The sequence below is a fragment of the Fukomys damarensis genome, unplaced genomic scaffold (genome assembly GCF_012274545.1).
Source record: "Fukomys damarensis isolate Sample0158 unplaced genomic scaffold, DMR_v1.0_HiC HiC_scaffold_38, whole genome shotgun sequence".
NCBI classification, from domain to species: Eukaryota; Metazoa; Chordata; class Mammalia; order Rodentia; family Bathyergidae; genus Fukomys; species Fukomys damarensis.
This window is the reverse complement of record NW_022900950.1, coordinates 48,037,072-48,057,821: the sequence shown is the minus strand read 5'-3', so window position 1 is coordinate 48,057,821 and position 20,750 is coordinate 48,037,072. Positions and strand designations below refer to the sequence as shown.

Sequence of the window (20,750 nt, the reverse complement as noted above, 5' to 3'; positions counted from 1 at the left end):
TACTCACAGTCATCTGCTTTTCTCAAAGTTATTGACTTATATGGTAATTTTACCTTTAAAATACCTTCTTGGCAACACCTAGCCTACTTTTAACCAAAAATGGGGACTGTAGCTCTAGCCAAACTGATAACATAAATGAAATATCACAGCTTCCAATAAGATAAGATGAAAGGAATTTAAACCTATTGACTTCCTCTGTAAAACTTTCACTCTACATAGAATATAATTTTTGTGTGTTTTGTGTACATGTCTTACTCAGCTACCTGATGTTGAGCTCCTTGTAGGTAAATAAGAGCATTGAATGGGAGGTTAGAGCAGACCCTTGACTTCATGAACTCAATTTGTTCACAAGTGCTAGTTGTAACTCTAGTTGGTCAATTGAAGGCCTCTACACAGCCTTCAAAGTCTCACTCCTGTGTGCAGGTAGATCTCATTGTTCTTAGAGAGACATTGGCCCAGGATTTCTCAATTAACCACAGACAGGAAAGGATGTTGTAATATTCCTTCCAGAACTCTTTAAGGGTTAAATCTATATCAGAGACATCTGAAAGCACAAGGGGTCAACATTTGGGTCATAACTCAAGACTTTGGTCATAAGTTAAAACTACAATTCTGGTTGTAACTCATTTTTTGTATGTCAGGCTGGTCATAATTCATGGTCATAATTCATGCATCCACTGTATTTTGCTTTTATATCCATCATAATGTCACATCCATGGGCTGGGGATTTAGCTCAGCGGTTTGGTGGCCAGCCTTGCAAGCGCAAGGGCCTGAGTTCGATCCCCAGTACCACCACCAAAAAAAAAAAAAAAAAAAAAAAAAAAAAAAAAAAAAAAAAAAAAAAAAAAAAAAAAAAAAAAAAAAAAAAAAAAAAAAAAGAATGTCACATCTGAATGAGGAAGAGGTCCAGATAAAAACTATAGAACAAGCTTCAGAACTAGAGATTCCTGAAATCAAAATGTTTTAGTTACTTGTTTCTCAAATATAAAATGGGAACAACCATACTTTTTAAAAAGGATTATAAATTTCTTGAGAGACTTGACTTAATTCATCTTTGTCTCCTCCAAAATTTGGCAGATTCTCCTATGCTATCAGGCACCATGCTAAACATTTTGAGTGCATAATTCACTTGACCTCAAAACAACCTCATTGTTCTTCTGCATCATTATTATTATTATCATTTCACAGGCATCAAAAGGTCTCAATAGAGGAACTTAAGCCATTTTAGCTACTCTAAGAAAATACTACAGATTGGGTTAAAATAGAAACAACAAAAATATATTTCTGTAAGCTGAAAATATGAAATAAGGTACTATTGATTCAGTGTGGGTTGAAAGTTGGCCGCCTAGGCAGACTTGAGGGAACCAGGACAGTCTTCCCACTTTGTTCTCACATGGTATAAGGGGCATGGGAGCCCTGTGGGGTTTCTTTTTATAAGGGTAATAATCTCATTCATGAGGGCTCTACTTCATCACGTAATGACCTCCCAAAGGCCTCGTCTTCTAAAATTATTATTTTGAGGGAGAATATTTCCACATATGAGTTCTAGGGGAACTCAAAAACCCATCCTAAACAAAGGGAAAGTCATGTGCACACACATATATATAGCTGGCTATGCCAGTGTGGGATTAATGCCTATGCTGGCCCGTTGTGGAGGCCTCCCTGCAGAATGCCCTGGCACTTCTGTGATTCCTTCTGATCTCAAAGGCCCTCTTTCCATTTGTAAACTTGTATCTGTTCCAGAGCCGGTTCCTACCCTTGGGTCTCTAAGAAGCCTCATAATATTTAACTGGTGCTAGCAAGATGGCAGTGCCATTTGGGCTCTGGGTGGAGGAATAGAAATAGAAATCCAGTCCTTGTTTCCTGGCCCCAGGTTAGGACTAATGAGGCAGGGCCAGTTTATTGTAATTCTAATACCAAGAGAGTCCTTTCCCACATAGACACACCTAAGGGGTAGCTGGGCCCTGGGACTAACTGCTCCTTCCTCCAGGCCTCACTGGCACAAGTGGTCAGGCAGGTTTGTCTCTTACCTTTCTACCAAGCCCACATGAAGTTAGGGGCCATGTCTTAGCTGTCGTCCCTTAATTATATATCCTCCATCTGGCACAGCACTGGCATACTTTTGCTTGAGGGTTATTGAGCAAATGGATGAAGTATGAAGGAAAGAAAGGAGGACTTAAGTGTATTTTTTGAAATTGGCAAGATTATTTCCTTCCTTTCTTCATCCATACAACAGATCTTTATTGAGCACCTACTACTATCAGTCATATGGTGGAGATACAGAGACACATAAAATGTTTTGCTTCAGGCCCACAAACAAAAACTCATTTATTTTTTTCTACCAATTTATCCAGAGAGGAAAAACTACAACCTTACACGAAGCTTGCTCTTTAAAATACTCTTCTGTTTCCTGGGGTTTTACTGTTCCATGAGTCTAGTTATTTAACATGCTCAAAGCAGTTTTTATGTGCACCAGGGGAAAGAGTTGATAAATACTGACATTCACAGAATGTGGGAAAACCCAGATTTCAGAATCCCTGTTCTTCAGCACATTTCCCATCAGTTTGTTTTTCTGAAGCACCCGCTGCACACCGCCAGGACTGAGCCTGGCTGACCTCCAGAGAGTGTACTTTTACTTCCACAGCAGTGGCCTCTACACCTCCAGAACACAGGGTAGACCTAATTGCACGCTGGATTCTCATCCAAAGAGCTTGTGGCTCATGGGTAAGAAGCAAAGTTTGTTGGATATCCTGTGAGTCCCCAAGGGGCTCAGTGCTTGGGACCTGGAAAGGACTTGGAGGTAATAGTGTAATTTCCTCAACTCTGTGGAATTCTGGAATTGCCTGCTATTAAAGCCGCTACAGAGTATCCTTTAGACATTAATTACACAGTATATTTCTAACTACTGTTTTATTGGACATCAGCTTGTGTCCGTTCTCTTGCAATGCACAGTTTAACAGACAGCTGCTGCCCCCATTTTTAAAGATTAAGGTAAACAGATAAATGAAACATTATATAAGTCAGAGATATGCATAGTTTTTCTTAATAAGTAGAAATTCTTTAAAATGGTAAGATGGATTGGATTTCACATTTGTGGTTTCATAAGAAGAGGAAGAAATTCAAGTTAGTGCGCTTGCTCTGTCTTGACATCTGATGCTTTCCACCTTATTGTTTCAAGTATTTTGCTATAGCAGCAGAAAACACACTAAGAGCTACATTCTTTGTCACCAGTTTGTCCAAAGTGACTTAACTAATTCCTTTTCAGAACAGGAAGGACTGAGTGAGCAGCAGGAGAGTTAGGGATCTAGGGAAAGGTAAGCTGAGGGGAAGGGAATGGCCTGATAAGGGGAATAGAAATAACTTTGGCTCCCTTCTTCATGTTTGTGCCCTTCACAAGCAATGCTCTGTCTAAAAGTAATAGGTAGATAACAGGAAGTAGGGGTATCTTTCAAATGGAAAGGAGAACAAGAGTTGGAGGGGAAGATGATAAAAAAACTGGATGAAAAAATGGAGATAGAACTTTTATAAATGGAAAGGGGACCAAGAGATAGAAAGAACAGGAAGGAGTAGGGAATGAAAAAGGAACTAAAAAAAAAAGCACATGTACCACTGTTTGTCTACTTTTTTTTGTGTGCACCTTTGGAGCACACCTGTAACCCCAGCACTTGGGAGGCTGAGGCAGGAGGATCGCTGTGAGTTCGAGACCAGCCTGGGCTACATAGTGAGTTCCAGATCAGTCTCAACTACATAGTGAGACCCTGTCTCAAAACAAACAAACAAACAAAAAATAAGAATCATTGCTAATCCAGTTATAAATCTTATGTTTTCTTTCAAGATTTTTTAGTTTAATCTTTTATATTTAGGTCTTTCATCCATTTTGATTTAATTTTTGCATATGGTATTAGGAAAGAGTCCAATTTCTTTTGCATGTGGCTATCTAGTTTGCTTTGCAGCATCTGTTGAAAAAAACTGTCCTTTCTCATTAGATGGTCTTGGGACCCTTGTTATTTGGCAATGTCTGAAAAGAACATAACTAGATTGCATTGACTCTGTATATCAATTTGTATAATGACATCTTAGTTATATTTAAGTCAATTAATGAATATATGCTGTCTTTCCATTAAAGAAATTCCTTTAATTTCTTTAAGCAAGTTTGTAGCCTTTGTCTTAATTAAATTAGTTTGTAAGTATTTTATTCTGTTTGCTGATTTGTAAATGAAATAGTATTTTAAATTTCCTTTCAGACTGATCATTGTCATTGTATGGAAACGCAACTTATTTTTCTGTGTTGACTTTGTATCATGCAAGATTTTCAATTTACTAGTACTAACAGGGTGTGTACGTATGTGTATATGCATGTGTGTGAATATAATCTTTAGGCTTTTCTATATATATAAATGGTATTATCTACAAACAGAGATCATTTTACCTAATTTTTTCCAGTCTGGAGACTTCCCCTGGTGCTGGCTAATGAACGCAGAGCCTTCTCTGGGCCACGCAAGTGCTCTGCTACTGAGCCATACTGCCAGCCTGTTCCTGAAGCTTTTTATCCAAGGAATAATTGTGTTTTGAAGAGAGAGAGGAAGGCAAAAAAATGGATGTGCTTGCAATGCATTTTGCAGATAGAACAACAACAGAAAAGGACAAATTTAATGTATTGGCTTGGATTTAGGTTTCGAGAGAAAGCGTTGTGGAAAGCTAGGTTTATAAATGAATTAACGGGCTGAATCATTGTGGTATCATTTGCTTATATGCAGAAAATAGGGGAGAACAGGCTTTGGAGAGGAAAAGAAAAGCTCTGTTTGGGTCATGTGCATTTGGCTATTGTTGTAGATGAGGTGCACAAAAGCAAGAGAAAGAGAAGGGAAGAGGTCGCAAGGCAGATCTTTGGGGAAGATTCACATTTGGAAAATTGATGGACAAAGAGACCCCAGAAAAGGAGAAGCACTCTGAGAGGTAGAAAAAGAACCAGGTGCAAGGTGGAGTTTCAAGAAAGTATCCATGGTTAACTGTGCAGACAAGAGGGGAAGAAAGATAAGGACTGAGAAAGGTCATATTACATGGGCGACAAGGAGATCATCCACGACCTTTACAGAGAGGTTACAACAGAATGAGTAAAGCTTCTGCCTGAGTGCAAGTGAGAAAGTATATGGGACACAGAAGAACTCTGAACAGCTCCCCAAAGTTATGCACTAGGATGATTCTGTTGTTACTATTATCTCGGAAACAGAAACCATCTAGGAGAACGAAAGGCCACTTAAAACCCATGGCATTAGCCTATCACATTGCATTGATCTCATGTGAAAGATGCTGATAAAAAACCAAAACAGTAATAGCAAAAACCAGTCATGAGAGGGCAGGGCATCTCTTTTCAGAGTCTTTTCCTTTAGAGGTCATCATTTAGTGGAAATCTTTCTCTTCTTAAGAAGGAAGCAAGCACCACCCCACGCCCTTCTCAGCAGCTCTACAAAGCACAGATGACCTTCTGATAAAAAGTTCCTTTTTTCTTGCCATTGGCTCACACTGTACATAAAATCTAATTTGTTGTTTCATGTTTCTTTAAAATGAACAAGCTGAATTACTCGGAGGAGAAAGACAAGAGAGATAGAGGAGACAAAAGTGACAGCATCTGAAGGGCAGGAACTTACAGGTAGGCATTTTAACTTTTGAGAATTATTGACAATTGTGCCTTCTCACTTCATAGTCTGAGGAATAATCTGTGAAAAGTAAGCTTATATTGCTCTATTATAAATGTTTTTATGTTGAGAAAGCTCAAAAAAGTAGAAGGAAGCAAAAACCACAACCAAAATATTCCTTATTGGCATGATGTGGGTATTCCATTCTTTGCCTCTGTGTGTGTGTGTGTGTGTGTGTGTGTGTGTATGCCACATGCATATAATTTTAGTTTGATTTCCATAATTGTATCCATACAGTACAGAGAAGTTATATCCATTTCTTACAGCTTATGTTTTATCCATGTTGCTATGAACACTTCGTAATCATAATTTTAAATTGCTGTATATGATTGCTTTGAGGGGTTTTAATATACTCACACATTCCTCTATTTTCAAACATATAGCATCTCCAAGTTTTCAGAGATTGGTTCATTTTACTCTGGAAAATATATATACTTTTTTCATCCAGGGTCTTGCTTTTGAGGAAGAAGAGTTGTGTGTGTATATAATCTTTATAATCTGAGAAATGTACATTTCAGTGATTTTGGTCAAGGATATAAACCATAAGAGTGTGAATGCATGAGCTGTTCATTACCCTGTGAGACTCACATCAGTGGTTCTCAATTCTAGCAACATATTTAGCGAGGACTGCTTGAATCTAAGATTTAAAATATCACCTCTTGAATAATTGAAACTTAACTCTTAAGGATCAGCCAGTCATTTGTAGAATTTTGTTTTGTTTTCCAAAAACTTCCCACATGATTTTAATGAGTGGTCAGCTTACAGGACCCAAGTTATTGGAAATATTTTACTGTCTTTGACACATACTTGAGAGTAGTATGTATTAATAGCAAAAGAGATACAATTTTAGCCAAGCCACCCAAACTTCCTTTCCAATATTATAGAAGTAATGCAAATTATATTTAATTTGTGGGATACATAAACCCTTTAGAAATTTTTGTTATCTGCCTCAACCACATAAACTCTTAAGATGAGAATCTATTTCAGAATTTCAGTATACTAATGCTGTAAGGAAGAAGATTTTTTTTTTATTGCTTTGAAAATTAGCAAGAGAACTGGAGGATCTAGAAAGTTCTAAAGGTATCAAAATGAGGTTTATTATCTGTTACTACCTGCCAAGGCAGCCAGACTTCCTTTCTTTTGTAATTTTTTCAAGACCAATCATCAAGGAGATATTTAATACCAGGCCAATCAGAAACACAGCATGGGTACAGCAAAGACAGATTGGTTTCTAGGCAGGAGGTGGTTTGTCCTGGCTTTCTAGGAGCATTACGGACATGATACTTTCAGCAGACAATATAATGGGAAGTTGGGGAAAACACACCAGGGCTATATTCTCACTTCTCCCTTCAGGAACTGAGAACAGACAAAAAGCAGATAAACCAAGTTAAAGCTACTATGAGCCTACTCAGGGCTTTTCTTATTTTGATTCAACCTAACTGGATCAGTAGTGTGTTAATTACAATTTTAAATTTTTCATTCCATGGCAGAGAGCACCTATTTGTTATTTTTGATGGAACAGAAACACTCACATAGTACTTTACAACTTGGAAACATGTCTTCACATATAGTTCATTTGACCTATGTGGGAGCCTCAAGCTCTGGAAAGTATAACTTTTATTTTAAAGATGGTAAAGATGAACAGAGAACATGGGATCTCCCCAGGTGACTCCAATACTGGCCCAATCTGGTAGAGCACAGGGCATATAAGTCCTTCCTTACAATTTTAATAATAGCTATTATAAGAAATGGATTAACAAGTTTTGTTATGCCTGCATCATTGGATAATGTTTAGCCAGTTAAATAATGACATTGATATTTATTTCTTGAAAAAGAAAGGTGACTATGACACAGGAACAAGCCAGGTATAAACAACATTATAATAGGCACCCATTTTTGTTTAAAAATACTTCCATGTATTTAAAGAAAGATGGCATATATGCACAAAAATTTAGATATGTCTGGTTGGTGGCAAAATTTATAATTTAAATTTATTTCAGTTTATATTATCTTGCATACTTGTGTAACATAAATGTAAAGTAAATTAAATAGAATTGTTTATGTTTTTCTGGTTGGCTCTTTTCCAGATGAAATAGTCTCAATTCCTTCCATTTGGCAAAGGAAGCTTGCTATTTAATTCTCTGGGTTTTGTATGTTATTGTTACAATGTTATTGTGATTGTTAGCTAGCACTGAGTGACCATTTCGCATATGTGAGGAACCAAGTTAATCATATCATCATTTTTGTCTTTGATTCTCACTTCAATCCTCCCTTGGCAGATGAGAATTTTGAAGCACAGAATGGTGAAGCAGTAAAAACGACCAAAAGGCAGAACTGAGACTTGAAGCCAGGTCCCTTCCAACTCAATTACACATACTTGCATTTATTACAGCATCCTGCCTCCCCATGCACTTGGAGTTTAAAAGGAATGCCCCCCGCAAGCAACTGTTTTAGAGACAAGATAAGATGCATTCATTACTCTGTGCCAGGATCATTTCCACAACTGCTGTGAACTTGATTGTATTCTAGACTCAAGGGCCCCGCCCCACCTGCTTTTCTAGTTTACCTTGCACAGCACGAGAAGCACTCGAGTCCCCCAAAACTAAGCTTGTGTAATAAGAAGTCTCATAAAAGATTGTGCAGTAACCCGGAGAACTCTGGCCAATGCAGGAACCAAGCTGGTTGATGAAAAGAAAGGCATGCATTTCACCACAGTTGCTCAGCTTTGTTAGAAAACCTTTTTACATTCGCATCAGATGCTTTTCCAGATTAATCAATAATTTCCTTTTCATATTGGGATTATTTATGCATTGGTCTCATCCTTTCTACTGGACCAAGAGTCTCTGTAGATGGACTCCTTGCATAAAAACTAGTACATGGACTCCAGTGAGTATGTGTAAATAAATTAATTCATTAGTGAACATGGACTTTAGTTACAGCTTGTGTTTATCTCTGTTCAACTTTATTAATATTTTTCTATTAATCAATCCATAAAGAAAAGGTAACCTTTGATGTTACCTAAAGGAAAAATCTCTCCTATTGGGCAGATGACTTGGTAGCAGTATAGTCTGGCTGATAAAAGGAGTCCGGTTATTAATTGAAGGACCCATGATTACAGTCTGACTAATAAGTTGAAAATAAAGAATTCAAAAGTTGCAGGTTTGTAAAAAGAGTGAGGCCAGACATAGAGCTGTTTTCATCTTTTGTAGAAAGTCCAAAGTCCTAAAGGGAGAGAGAGATTTCAAAGAAATAGGGGATCAGACCACAAAAAGACCAAGAAGGGAGAATAGAAAGGAATGAAGAGAAGAGGAAGAAGTAGAGGGAGAAAGAGCATGAGTGGAGAGGAGAGGACCCTCTTTACTCTGGAAATGCAAAGATTAAATAAACAGCGGAGTTGAAAAGAGTTCAACCAACCACGATTTTCTCTATTACATGTTATTAAAACAAGTTTATTTTTAGCTTGAAGAAAAAAAGACTATTTCTCATACAAGTCTCTTCCCATTAGTCTGTAAAGATTGTATTTTATCTCGTTTGCACCTCTAGTACAGGAAAAAAATATCTAAAGAGTACTTAAAACTATCATAGATTGTGGTGGTTTGTTAAAATAAATTAATTTCTTTTTATTTTAAGTCTTATGTGAGCAATAACTCTGCTCTCTGGTAAATTCTCTGAGAGATTTGAAAGTTGTAACAGGTACAAATTCCTACTTGGGATTTATTGGCAAACAACTAGACAATTTGCTACCCTCAGAGATATAAATGGTGTCACCTCCCATAATGCCAGCACAAAGCATCATTTGGATACATTTTGTGGTTGCCTCCTGCCCCTGTGCCATTATCCCTATATTCCTCTTCCAAGACTATAGATTTGAATTTCAGAGACAGAAAAAATGGAAACAAACAAACAAAAACCTAATAGCATTTCACCACAAAAGACCATTAAGGAGAGTCCCAGAAAATATTTATTGTGCAACATAAAAATGAGGAGGTTGGATAATGACTTCATTAGCTCACTCAGTGGTCATTTTTCTGAGCTCACTTATATGCATATGCTGTGCTAGGCCCTAGAGGTATAGCAGAAAACCAGAGACATTTCATTCTTGACTGCAGTGGTTAAACATTTAGCATTAGGGATAGAAAGGAGCCACCTGTTGGCTTACCCTTGGGGTAAGTGGGGCATGGTAAGTGGAAACCTAAGGGACTACAGCTAGCCAAAACCTGGAGGAATCACAGAAACTTCTTCTGGAAGGGGTGGTATTTACAAAGAAAACTGAGATTGAGTCAAGACAGCTAGATGATGAGCTGCAACTCAAGTATATATGCAATATGATAGAAATATATAGTGAATGGTTAACTTAAAAAATTGATTTAGGTTAACAGATACATCATCACAATCTCCCTGAAAATACTTTCCCTAACCTTAAACACACATATTCCATCATTCTTGCCACTTTCTGAAGCAGATCTGGAGGCCCTCTTTCATGAGTGTTTTTACAGGTGTGATAAAAATACAATGAATGCTGCTGCTGAGTGCTATCCAAAAGAAAGGCGGGATAGTAAACACAATATAAGGTGTCTTCATCCACACTCTTTGCCAGATCTGTCACCATGTGACTTTTGGCTGCTCTTCAACATCAAAATAACCATGAAAGGTAAACATTTAGAATCACTTCAGGACATTGAGGAAGCCATGAGAGAGCGACTGAAGATATACACAAAAGTAGACTTCCAGAACTCCTTCAGAAAGTGGCAAGAAAAATGGGAGAAGTACATTTGAAATGAAGGGAAATATTTTGAAAGGGATTAATCACAATATGCCTTTTACTGGATATGTCAGAGCAAGTAGTTACGTCTCAAACCAGAGCAGGACCTGGAGACTCACAGTCCTTCACAAGGGGATACCTGCAATGACCCCCTTCTAGGACTACCTCTTAAATATCCGCAACAACTCCCAAAACTACCATCCTGCACACAAAGACAATTACAATGAGGGACATTCAAATTAACCCTATCCAAAAGATAGCAGTTTTTTTTTCAATGTTAAAGTATGTTCATTCCAGCATTTAGCAACAGCAAAGACAAAAGAGGACATTCTTATTCTAAAAATAATAAGATCTGCTCACATTTTATAGCAATCATCAATTCACATTTGCATATTGTCTATGTAGTTGCAGACTTTAGCTTTCTGACTGATGAACATGTCATTTATGATATGTACAATTGTTATTGTGCTGCATGGTAATTAGACGTAAGTGAAAGTAACCAATTTATAAGTGACTGCAACTGGAATTAATTTTAGGGATCCCGTATTATTTTTCCTCCTGGTTAGCCAAGGTGAACAATTTTCCTTCATGTTGTATTTTTTATCCTTATAGGTAAAAAGATGAGTCATGTGCCAAGACCTCATATTTGGTTCCTTTTTCTTCTTTCTCTCCTCCAGAGATGAAGCTCTTCTCTTTATCTCCAACTTTTATCCTGCTTTTGTCTATGCAAGTCATTAGTAGAATGTTCTGCTAGAACATGGATGAAGTTTCCTTAGCGGTTTATTTATTTATTTTTTTTATTTTTTCAGCTTTAATTGAGTTTATTGGTACAAATGGCTGCTATCAAGAAATCACACAATAACAAATGTTGGCGGGGTTGTGGGGAGAAAGGAACCCTTCTCCATCGTTGGTGGGAGTGCAGACTGGTGCAACCACTGTGGAAATCAATATGGAGATACCTCAAAGAGCTTGGACTGGAGGTTCCATTTGACCCAGCCATCCCTCTGCTGGGTATCTTTCCAAGAGAACTAAAAGAATCATATCACAGAGAAGTATGTGCACCCATGTTTATAGTGGCACAGTTTGTGATAGCTAAATCTTGGAAACAGCCCATTTGCCCATTTGTTGGAAACTGGATAAAGAAGATGTGGTTTGTCTATAAAATGGAATATTACTCAGCCATAAAGAATGAGAAAATAGATTCATTCATAGGAAAATGGATACATATTGAAGATATACTCCTAAGTGAAATAAATAAGTCACACATGTGTAAATACCGAATAGTTTCCCTGGTGTGAATAATCTGCAACAATGCATAAGATTCTAATAAGATTACTGACAGATAGCAGTTTTTTTTAAACTAGCTGATCTTATGCCTTTCCTTTGCTATCTTGGGAATCAGAGACTCAGTTGCAGAATAACTGTATGACCATATTTAGATCACACATTGAATTAATATCAAATACTTCTAATCTTTCTTTTTTTATAAATCTTTATTGGTACATTTTAGATCTACAGTACAGTTACATTCATCATTGGGATCTTGTACCTTTACATGAAATATCTTGGTTCTTTTCTTTCCCCATTCCCTTAGCTTCCCTTCTCCCCTCCACCCTTCCCTATTTGCAAAGATTTTTGTTTCCACTTTTTTCCTTTTCTCTTATTCTTTCTCTTCTCTTTTAACCTTTTCCTTACCCCTCTCATTTGCCCAATATCTTTAGACCTTTTCTTCCTATTGCAAAATATCAATTATACATTTTGATCCTTATTTACACTTTTAGTTTATCACACCAGAAAAACTATATGGTGTTACATATGTGTTCTATTCATTTCACTTAAGAGTAGGGCCTCAATGTGTATACACTTAGCTATAAATGTCTTTAGTTTCTCATTCTTTATGGTTGAATAGACTCCATTTTATATATATTTAAAAAAAGCAACCCATGTCTTCTTTATCCAGTCTTCAGTTGAAGAACAATTGGGCTGTTTCCAAGTTTTAGCCATTACAGACTGTGCTGCTGTAAACATGGGTGCACATATATCACTGTGGTATGATTCTTTTAATTCTTTTGGGAAGATATCTAGCAGAGGAATAGCTGTATCAAATGGGACTTCCAATCCTAGTTGTGTAAGGTATTTCCATATTGATTTCCACAGTGGTTGCACCAGTCTGCACTCCCACCAACAGTGAAGAAGTGTTCCTTTCTCCCCACAACCCAGCCAACATTTGTTATTGGTTGATTTCTTAATAGCAGCCATTCTTACTAGGGTGAGGTGCAGTCTCAGTGTTGTTTTCATCTGCAACCCTCAAGTGATCAGCGATGTTGAACATTTTTTCATATATTTATTTGCTGCTTTTACTTCTTTGTCTGAGAAATGTCTGTTCATTTCAGATGCCCATTTTTGAATTGGATCTTTATATTAGGGGGGGCTGATATTTTTGAGTTATTTATATATTCTAGACAATAGACCTTTGTCTGAGGAACAGTTGGTAAAAATTTTTCCCACATTGTAGGTTATCTCAGCTCTGTTGGCAGTTTCTCTTGCCATGCAGAAACTTTTTAAAAAGATGAGATCCCAGTTGTTATTTGTGCTAGTTTCTGTGCTGCTAAGGACTTATTCATAAAGTCTTTTCCTATGCCAATGTCTTCAAGAATTCTACCTAGCTTATCTTTCAACAAGTTTAGTTGTTATGTTTTAATATTTAGATATTTAATCAACTTCAATTTTAGTTTAGTGCATAGCGAAAGAGAGGGCTCTAGTTTTAATCTTTGGCAGGTTGAAATTCAGTTTTTCCATCACCATTTATTAAAGAGGCCATCTTTCCTTTAGTGAGAATGGTGGACTCCTTTGTCAAAGATGAGGTAGCTGAGTACATCTGGATTAATTTCTGCATCTTCTTATCTATTCCATTGATCCTTGGGTCTGTTGCTTTTCTAGGTCTCTTCTGGTTCCAAATGAATTTTTGAATTGTTTTCTCTAGTTCTGTGAAATATACTGTTGGTATTTCAACAGGGATGGCATTGAATCTGTATAGCAGTTTTGGTAATATGGCCGTGTTTACTATATTGGTTCTTCCCACCCAAGAACAAGGGATATCTTTCCATTTTCTTATATCCTCTTTGATTTCTTTTTTCATAGTGCTGTAGCTCTCAGTGTAGAGGTCTTTTGCTTCCTTTATTGGATTGATTCCTAGATACTTCATTTTGGGGGGATGCTATTGCAAAAGAGATTGTTCCCCTAATTTCTCTCTCAGTGAGTTTGTTATTTGTGTACAAGAAGGCTACTGATTTTTGAGTGTTGACCATGTATCCAGCTACTCTACTGAATCTTTCAACTAAGTCTAGAAATCTTTTGGCAGAGTTTTTTGGGGTCTTCTATGCAGAGTATCCTATCATCAGCAAATAATGACCATTTAACTTCTTCCTTTCCTATCTTTGTTCCTTTTATTTCTTTCTCTTGTCTAATTGCCTTGGCTAATGTTTCCAAAACTATTGTAAACAGGAATGGTGATAGTGGACATCCTTGTCTTGTTCCAGATAGTAGTATGAAAGCTTTCAGTTTTTGACCATTTAGTATGACATTGACTATTGGCTTTTTTCATAGACAGCCTTTATCAAGTTGAGATAAAGACCATCTATTCCAATTTTCTGCAGGGTTTTCATCATGAACGAGTGTTAAATTTTGTCCAATGCTTTTTCTTTATCTATAGAGATGGTCATATGGTTTTTGTCTTTGACTTTGTTAATATAGTGTACTACATTTATTGATTTATGTATGTTGAACTATCATTGCATCCCTGGGATAAATCCAACTTGGTCAGGGAGCATGATCTTCTTGATGACCCTTTGTATTCTGTTTGCCAGTATCTTATTGAGGATTTTTGCTCCTATGTTGATTAGGGAGATAGGCTTGTAGTTCTCTTTCTTTGTTGGTCTTTCTTTCATTTTGGGATCAAAGTAACACTTGCTTCCAGGAATGAATTTGGAACTATTACTTCCCTTTCAATTTCATTGAAAAGTTTAAAGAGTATTGGCAGTAGTTATTCTCTAAATGTTTTGTAGAATTCATCATTGAATCCATCAGGACCTGGGCTTTTCTTTGTTGGTAAATTTTTAGTTACATTTTCAATTTCACAGATTGTAATTGGACTATTTAGAATTTTTGTATCTTCTTTGTTCACCTTTGGTATTTCATATGTATCTAGAAATCTGTCCATTTGTTTCTTGTTTTCCATTTTATTAGAATACAGGTTCCCTGTATAGGTTTTGATGATCCTCTGGATTTCCTTTTTCATTCCTAATTGCATGGATCTGAGCATTTTCTTGCTTTTGACAAGGTTGGCTAAGGGTTTAGAAATTTTTATTTATTCTTTCAAAAACCAACTCTTCAACTCATTGATTTTTTTCTTTTTATCATTCTCTTAGTTTCCATTGCATTGATTTCTGCTCTGATCTTTAAAATTTCCTCCCTTGTAAGAGCTTTGGGTTTGTCTTGCTCTTCTTTTTCTAAGAGTTTAAGATTCAGCATTAGGGACTAGGGGTTTGGCTCAGTGGTTTTGCCACTTGCCTTGCAAGCACAAGGGTCTGAGTACAATCCTTGGTACCAAAAACAAAAACAAAAAAAAAAAAAAAAAAAAGGAGATTCAGCATTAGATTGTTTATTTGAGCTTGCTCTGCTTTCCTAAGGTGGGCATTCAGTGCTATAAATTTCTCTCATAGAACTGTTTTCATTGTGTCTCATAGATTCCTGTATGTTGTATTGGCATTATCATTTATTTGTAAAAACTATCTGATTTCTTCTTTAATTTTGTCTGTGACCATTAGTTGTTCAGGAGAGTTTTATTCAGGCAAGTGCGGTGCCACCAAACTACATCCCCAGCTGCAATAGGACAGTGTTATTAAATTTCCATGTGTTTGTGAAGTTCTTGCAGTTTCTTTTGCAATTTATCTCGAGTTTAATTGCACTATTGTCTGATAATATACATAGCATAACTTCAACTCCTTTGCATTTACTTAAATATGTTCTATGAGCTAGTATGTGGTCTGTTTTGGAGAATGACCTGCGTGCAGCCAAAAAAAATGTATATTCTGATTTTGCAGGGTGGAACACTGTTAAGTCCATTTGTTCAAAAGCGTTATTTAGTTCTAGAATTTTGGTGTTGATTTTTTTTTGTCTGGATGACCTGTCGATTTGTGACTGTGGGGTATTGAGTTTCCCCACTACAGTCATATTAGTGCTTTGTTAGTTTTTCATGTCCCTTAATATTTGTTTTGTGTAGTTGGGGGCATTAGTATTTGGTGCATCTATATTTATGATTATCATCTCCTCCTTTTGGATTGTTGCCTTTACAAGGATGTAGTGACCTTCTTTGTCTCTTTTAATTAGTTTTGGCTTGAAATTTACTTTGTCTGCAAATAAGATAGCTGTCACATATAGAAATGTTTTCCATCCTTTTACTATCCGCCTATGACTTTCTTTGTGGATTAAGTGGGTTTCTTGTATATAGCATATTGTTGGATTTTGCTTCGTAATCCATTCTGTCAGTCAGTTTCTCTTGATTGTTTAATTGAGGCCATTAATGTTGATTGTTATAACTGATATGTATTGACATCATCATCATGTTATCATCCTGTTGTTGGCTCTTTTTAATTTTTTCCCCTTTCCCTTTAATTTCTTGCTGTGTCTGCTGGATTTGCTCCGTTGAACCTCATGGAGTTGTGATCTTCACTTTTTTAGCATACTGTTTAGAATTGTTTGTAGTGCTGGTCTGGTATTCATGAAGTTTCTCAGGTGTTCTTTGTCATGGAAGTATCCCACTTCCCCATCAATTTTGAAAGATAGTTTTCCTGGATACATCACTCTAGGCTGGAGTTTGTTTTCTTTTAGGGATTGAAATACCTCACTCCAGGCTCTCCTTGACTTGAGAGTTTGTGTTGAAAAGTCTGCTGTGATTCTGAAGGGCTTTCCTGTGAATGTGATTTGTTTCTTTTCTCTAACTGCTTATACTATTTTTCTCTTCTGTTGATTATTATATGTTTATCTGTAAATATTTTTCTTTTTATTGTTTTTTTTTAAAGTTTATTGGTATATGTTAGGTATACAGTATAGTTACATTCATCATTGGGATCTTGTAACTTTACATGACAGGTCTTGTTTCTCATTTTTTTCCCTTATCCGTGCCCTCCCTTTGCCCCCTCCTAGCCTCCCCATTTACACTTTATTTCAATTTTTTTCATTTTCTCCTATGTTTTTCTTTTCCCTTATTACTTTTCCCCTACCCTTCCCACTTTCCCTACACCTTCAGCCCTTTTCTTCCTTTTTCACATTGTCAATTATCTCATTAGGATCTTATTTACTATTATAGTTTACTCAAACCAGAGAAACTATTCGGTATTTACACATGTGACTTATTCATTTCACTTGGCAGTATATCCTCAATTTGAATCCATTTTCTTATTTTCTCATTCTTTATGAGTAGTATTCCATTTTATATAAAAACCACATCTTCTTTATCCATTCTCCAACTGATGGGCAAATGGGCTGTTTCCAAGTGTTAGCTGTTACAAACTGTGCCGCTATAAACATAGGTGGGCATATATCTCTGTGGTATGATTCTTTTAATTCTTTTGGAAAGATACCCAGCAGAGGGATGGCTGGGTCAAATGGAACCTCTAGTCCCAGCTCTTTGAGTTATCTCCATATTGATTTCCACAGTGGTTGTGAACCAGTCTGCACTCCCATCAACAATGGAGAAGGGTTCCTTTCTTCCCACAACCCCGTCAACATTTGTTATTGTTTGATTTCTTGATAGCAGCCATTTTTGTGGGGTGAGGTGGAATCTCAATATTGTTTTCATCTGCATCTCTCGAATGACCAGTGATGTGGAACATTTTTTCATATATTTACTTGCTGCTTTTACTTCTTTGTCTGATAAATGTCTGTTCATTTCAGATGCCCATTTTTGAATTGGGTTTTATATTTGGGGGCTGATTGTTTTGAGTTCTTTATATATTGTAGATAAGAGCCCTTTGTCTGAGGAGCAGCTGGTAAAAATTTTTCCCACATTGTAGGTTGTCTCTTAGTTCTGTTGATGGTTTCTTTTGCAGTTCAGAAGCTTTTTAATAAGATGAGATCCCAGTTGTTGATTCTTTGTGCTAGTTCCCATGCTACTGAGGATTTGTTCATAAAGTCTTTTCCTATGCCAATGTCTTTAAGAATTATGCCTAATTTATCTTCCAGCAAGTTTAGTGTTTCTGTTTTATATTTAGAACTTTAATCCACTTGGATTTTAATTTAGTGCATGGTGAAAGAAAAAGGTCTAGTTTTAATCTTTGGCAGGTTGAAATCCAATTTTTCCAACACCATTTATTAAAGAGACTTTCTTGCCTCCAGTGGGGATAATCAGCTGCCTTTTCAAAGATGAGGTAGCTGACTACATATGGAGTTGTTTTTGTATCTTCCAGTCTGTTCCCCACTGATCCTGAGGTCTGCTTCTTTGCCTGTACCATGTTGTTTTTACCACAGTGGCTTTGTAGTATAGTTTCAAATTGGGAATTGTTATACCCACTGCCATGTGTCTGCTGCCTAGGATGGCTTTTGCTATTCTAGGTCTCTTCTGGTTCCAAATGAATTTTTGGATTCTTTTTTCTAGTTTTGTGAAATATAGTGTTGGCATTTTTGTAGGGATTGCATTGAATCTGTATAGCAGTTTTGGTAGTATGTCTGTGTTTACTAAATTGTTTCTTCCTACCCAGGAGCAGGGGATATCTTTCACTTTTTTATATCCTCTTCAATTTCTTTTTTCAGAGTGCTGTAGTTTTCAGTGTAGAGGTCTTTTGCTTCTTTCATTAGATTGAGTCCTAGATACTTCATTTTTTTGGATGCTGTTGTGAAAGGAATTATTTCCCAAATTTCTCTCTCAGTGAGACTGTTATTTGTGTAAAAGAAGGCTATTGTTTTTTGAGTGTTGACCTTGTATCCAGCTACTCTGCTAAAAGTGTCATTTAAGTCTAGAAGTATTTTGGTGGAATTTTTTGGGGTCTTCAATGTAGAGTATCATATCATCAGCAAATAATGACAATTTAACTTCTTCCTTTCCTATCTTTATTGATTTAATTTCTTTCTCTTGTCTAATTGCTGTGGCTAATGTTTCCAGAACTATTTCAAAGAGGAGTGGTGATAGTGGGTATCTTTGTTTTGTTCCTAACTTTAATGTGAAGGTTTTCAGTTTTTGGCCATTTAATATGATGTTGGTTGTTGGTTTTTCATAGATAGCTTTTATTAAGTTGAGATATAGACCAAGATGTATGATCTTCTTGATGATCCTCTGTATTCTGTTTGCTAGTATAAGGATTTTTGCATCTATATTCATTAAGGAGATTGGCCTGTAGTTCTCTTTTTTTAGTTGCATCTTTCCCTGGTTTGGGAATCAAAGTGATACTTGCTTCCAGGAATGAATTTGGAAGCATTGCTTCCCTTTCAATTTCATTGAAAGTTTGAAGAGTAATGGCAATAGTTCTTCTCTAAATTTCTTGTAAAATTCAGGAGTGAATCCATTAGGATCTGGGCTTTTCTTTGTTGGTAAACTTTTAATTACATTTTCAGTTTCACTGATTGTAATTGAGGTATTTAAAATGTTTTTATCTTCTTTGTTCAACCTTGGTAATTAATAAGTATCTAGAAATCTGTCTATTTCTTCTGTCTTTTCCATTTTATTAGAGTACAGGTTCTCAAAGTAGGTCCATCCTCTGGATTTCTGTTGGATCTGTTGTTACTTCACCTTTTTCATTCGTAATTGCATGGATCTGAGCCTTTTTTTGATAATGTTAGCTAAGGGTTTATCAATTTTATTTATTCCTTCAAAAACCAACTCTTTGATTCACTTATTTTTTGTATGATTTTCTTAGTTTCCATTGCATTGATTTCTGCTCTAATCTTTATCATTTCCTCTCTTGCACAAGCTTCGGGTTTTTCTTGCTCTTGTTTTTCTAGGCATCTAAGGTTCATCTTTAGGTTGTTCATTTGAACTCACTCTGTTTTCCTAGTGTGGGCATTCACTGTTACGAATTTTCCACATAGAACTGCTTTCATTGTGTCCCATAGATTCCTGTATATTGTTTTTTTTTTTTTTTTTTTTTTTTTTTTTTTTTTTTTTTTGTGGTACTGGAGATTGAACTCTGGTCCTTGCACTTGCAAGGCAGGCCACCAAACTGCTTAGCTAAATCCCCGGCCCCCCCATTATCATTTATTTGTAAAAAAATGTCTAATTTGTTCTTTAATTTCCTCTGTGATCTACTGATTGTTCAGGAGAGTATTGTTCAATTTTCATGTGTGTGATGTTCTTATGGTTTCTTATGCTATTGATCTCCCTCTTGATTGGACTATGATCTGATAATATACAGGGATAACTTCAATTCCTTTTCATTTATTCAAACCTGTTCTATGAGCTTGTGTATGGTCTATCTTGGAGAATGATCCATGTGCAGCCGAAAAGAAGGTCTATTCTGATTTTGTGGGGTGGAACACTCTATAGACATCTACTCAGTCCATATGTTCAAAAGCTTGGTTCAGTTCTAGTATTTCGTTGTTGATTTTTTGCCTAGATGATCTGTCTATTTTTGATAGTCAGGTATTTAGATCCCCTGCTACAATTGTATTAGTGCTTATTTGGTTTTTCATGTTACTTAATATTTGTTTTAGATAGTTGGGGGCATTAATATTTGGTGCATGTATGTTTATGATTGTCATCTCTTCCTCTTGAATTGTTCCCTTTACAAGGATGTAGTGGCCTTCTTTGTCTCTCTTAATCAGTTTTGGTTTGAAATTTACTTTGTCTGCAAATAAGATTGCTACCCCTGCTTTTTTCTGGGCTCCTGTCACATGGAGAATTGTTTTCCATCCTTTCACTTTCAGTCTATGGGCTTCTTTTTACACTAGGTGTGTTTCTTGCATACAACATATTGTTGAATTTTGCTTCCTAATCCATTCCACCAGTCTGTTTCTCTTGATTGGTGAATTGAGGCCATTGACATTGATGGTTATAACTGATATTTATTAACTTATTATTGTCATGTTATTGTCCTTTTGTTGACTCTTTTTACTTATTTCCTCTCTCCTTTTAGTTTCTTGCTTTTCCTATTTGATTTGGTCTGTTGGTCCTCATGGTGTTGTGACCTTCATTGTCTTTTTCTAGGATATTATTTAGAATTACTTGTAGTGCTGGTTTGGTATTCATGAAGTTTCGCAAGTGTTCTTTGGCATGGAAGTATCTTATTTCCCCATCCATTTTG

The 20,750-nt window shown here is 36.3% G+C and overlaps 1 protein-coding gene across 1 annotated transcript in view; it reads left to right on the top strand.

Annotated features, from left to right (window-relative positions):
• The first annotated feature begins 5,370 nt into the window (after nt 1–5,370).
• Cysltr2 (cysteinyl leukotriene receptor 2) overlaps nt 5,371–20,750 on the top strand; it is a 55,292-nt gene continuing 39,912 nt past the window's right edge. The window contains exon 1 of the mRNA XM_010636991.2: nt 5,371–5,650. The gene's annotated coding sequence lies outside the window, so the exon portion shown is untranslated. The remainder of the gene's footprint in view (nt 5,651–20,750) is intronic.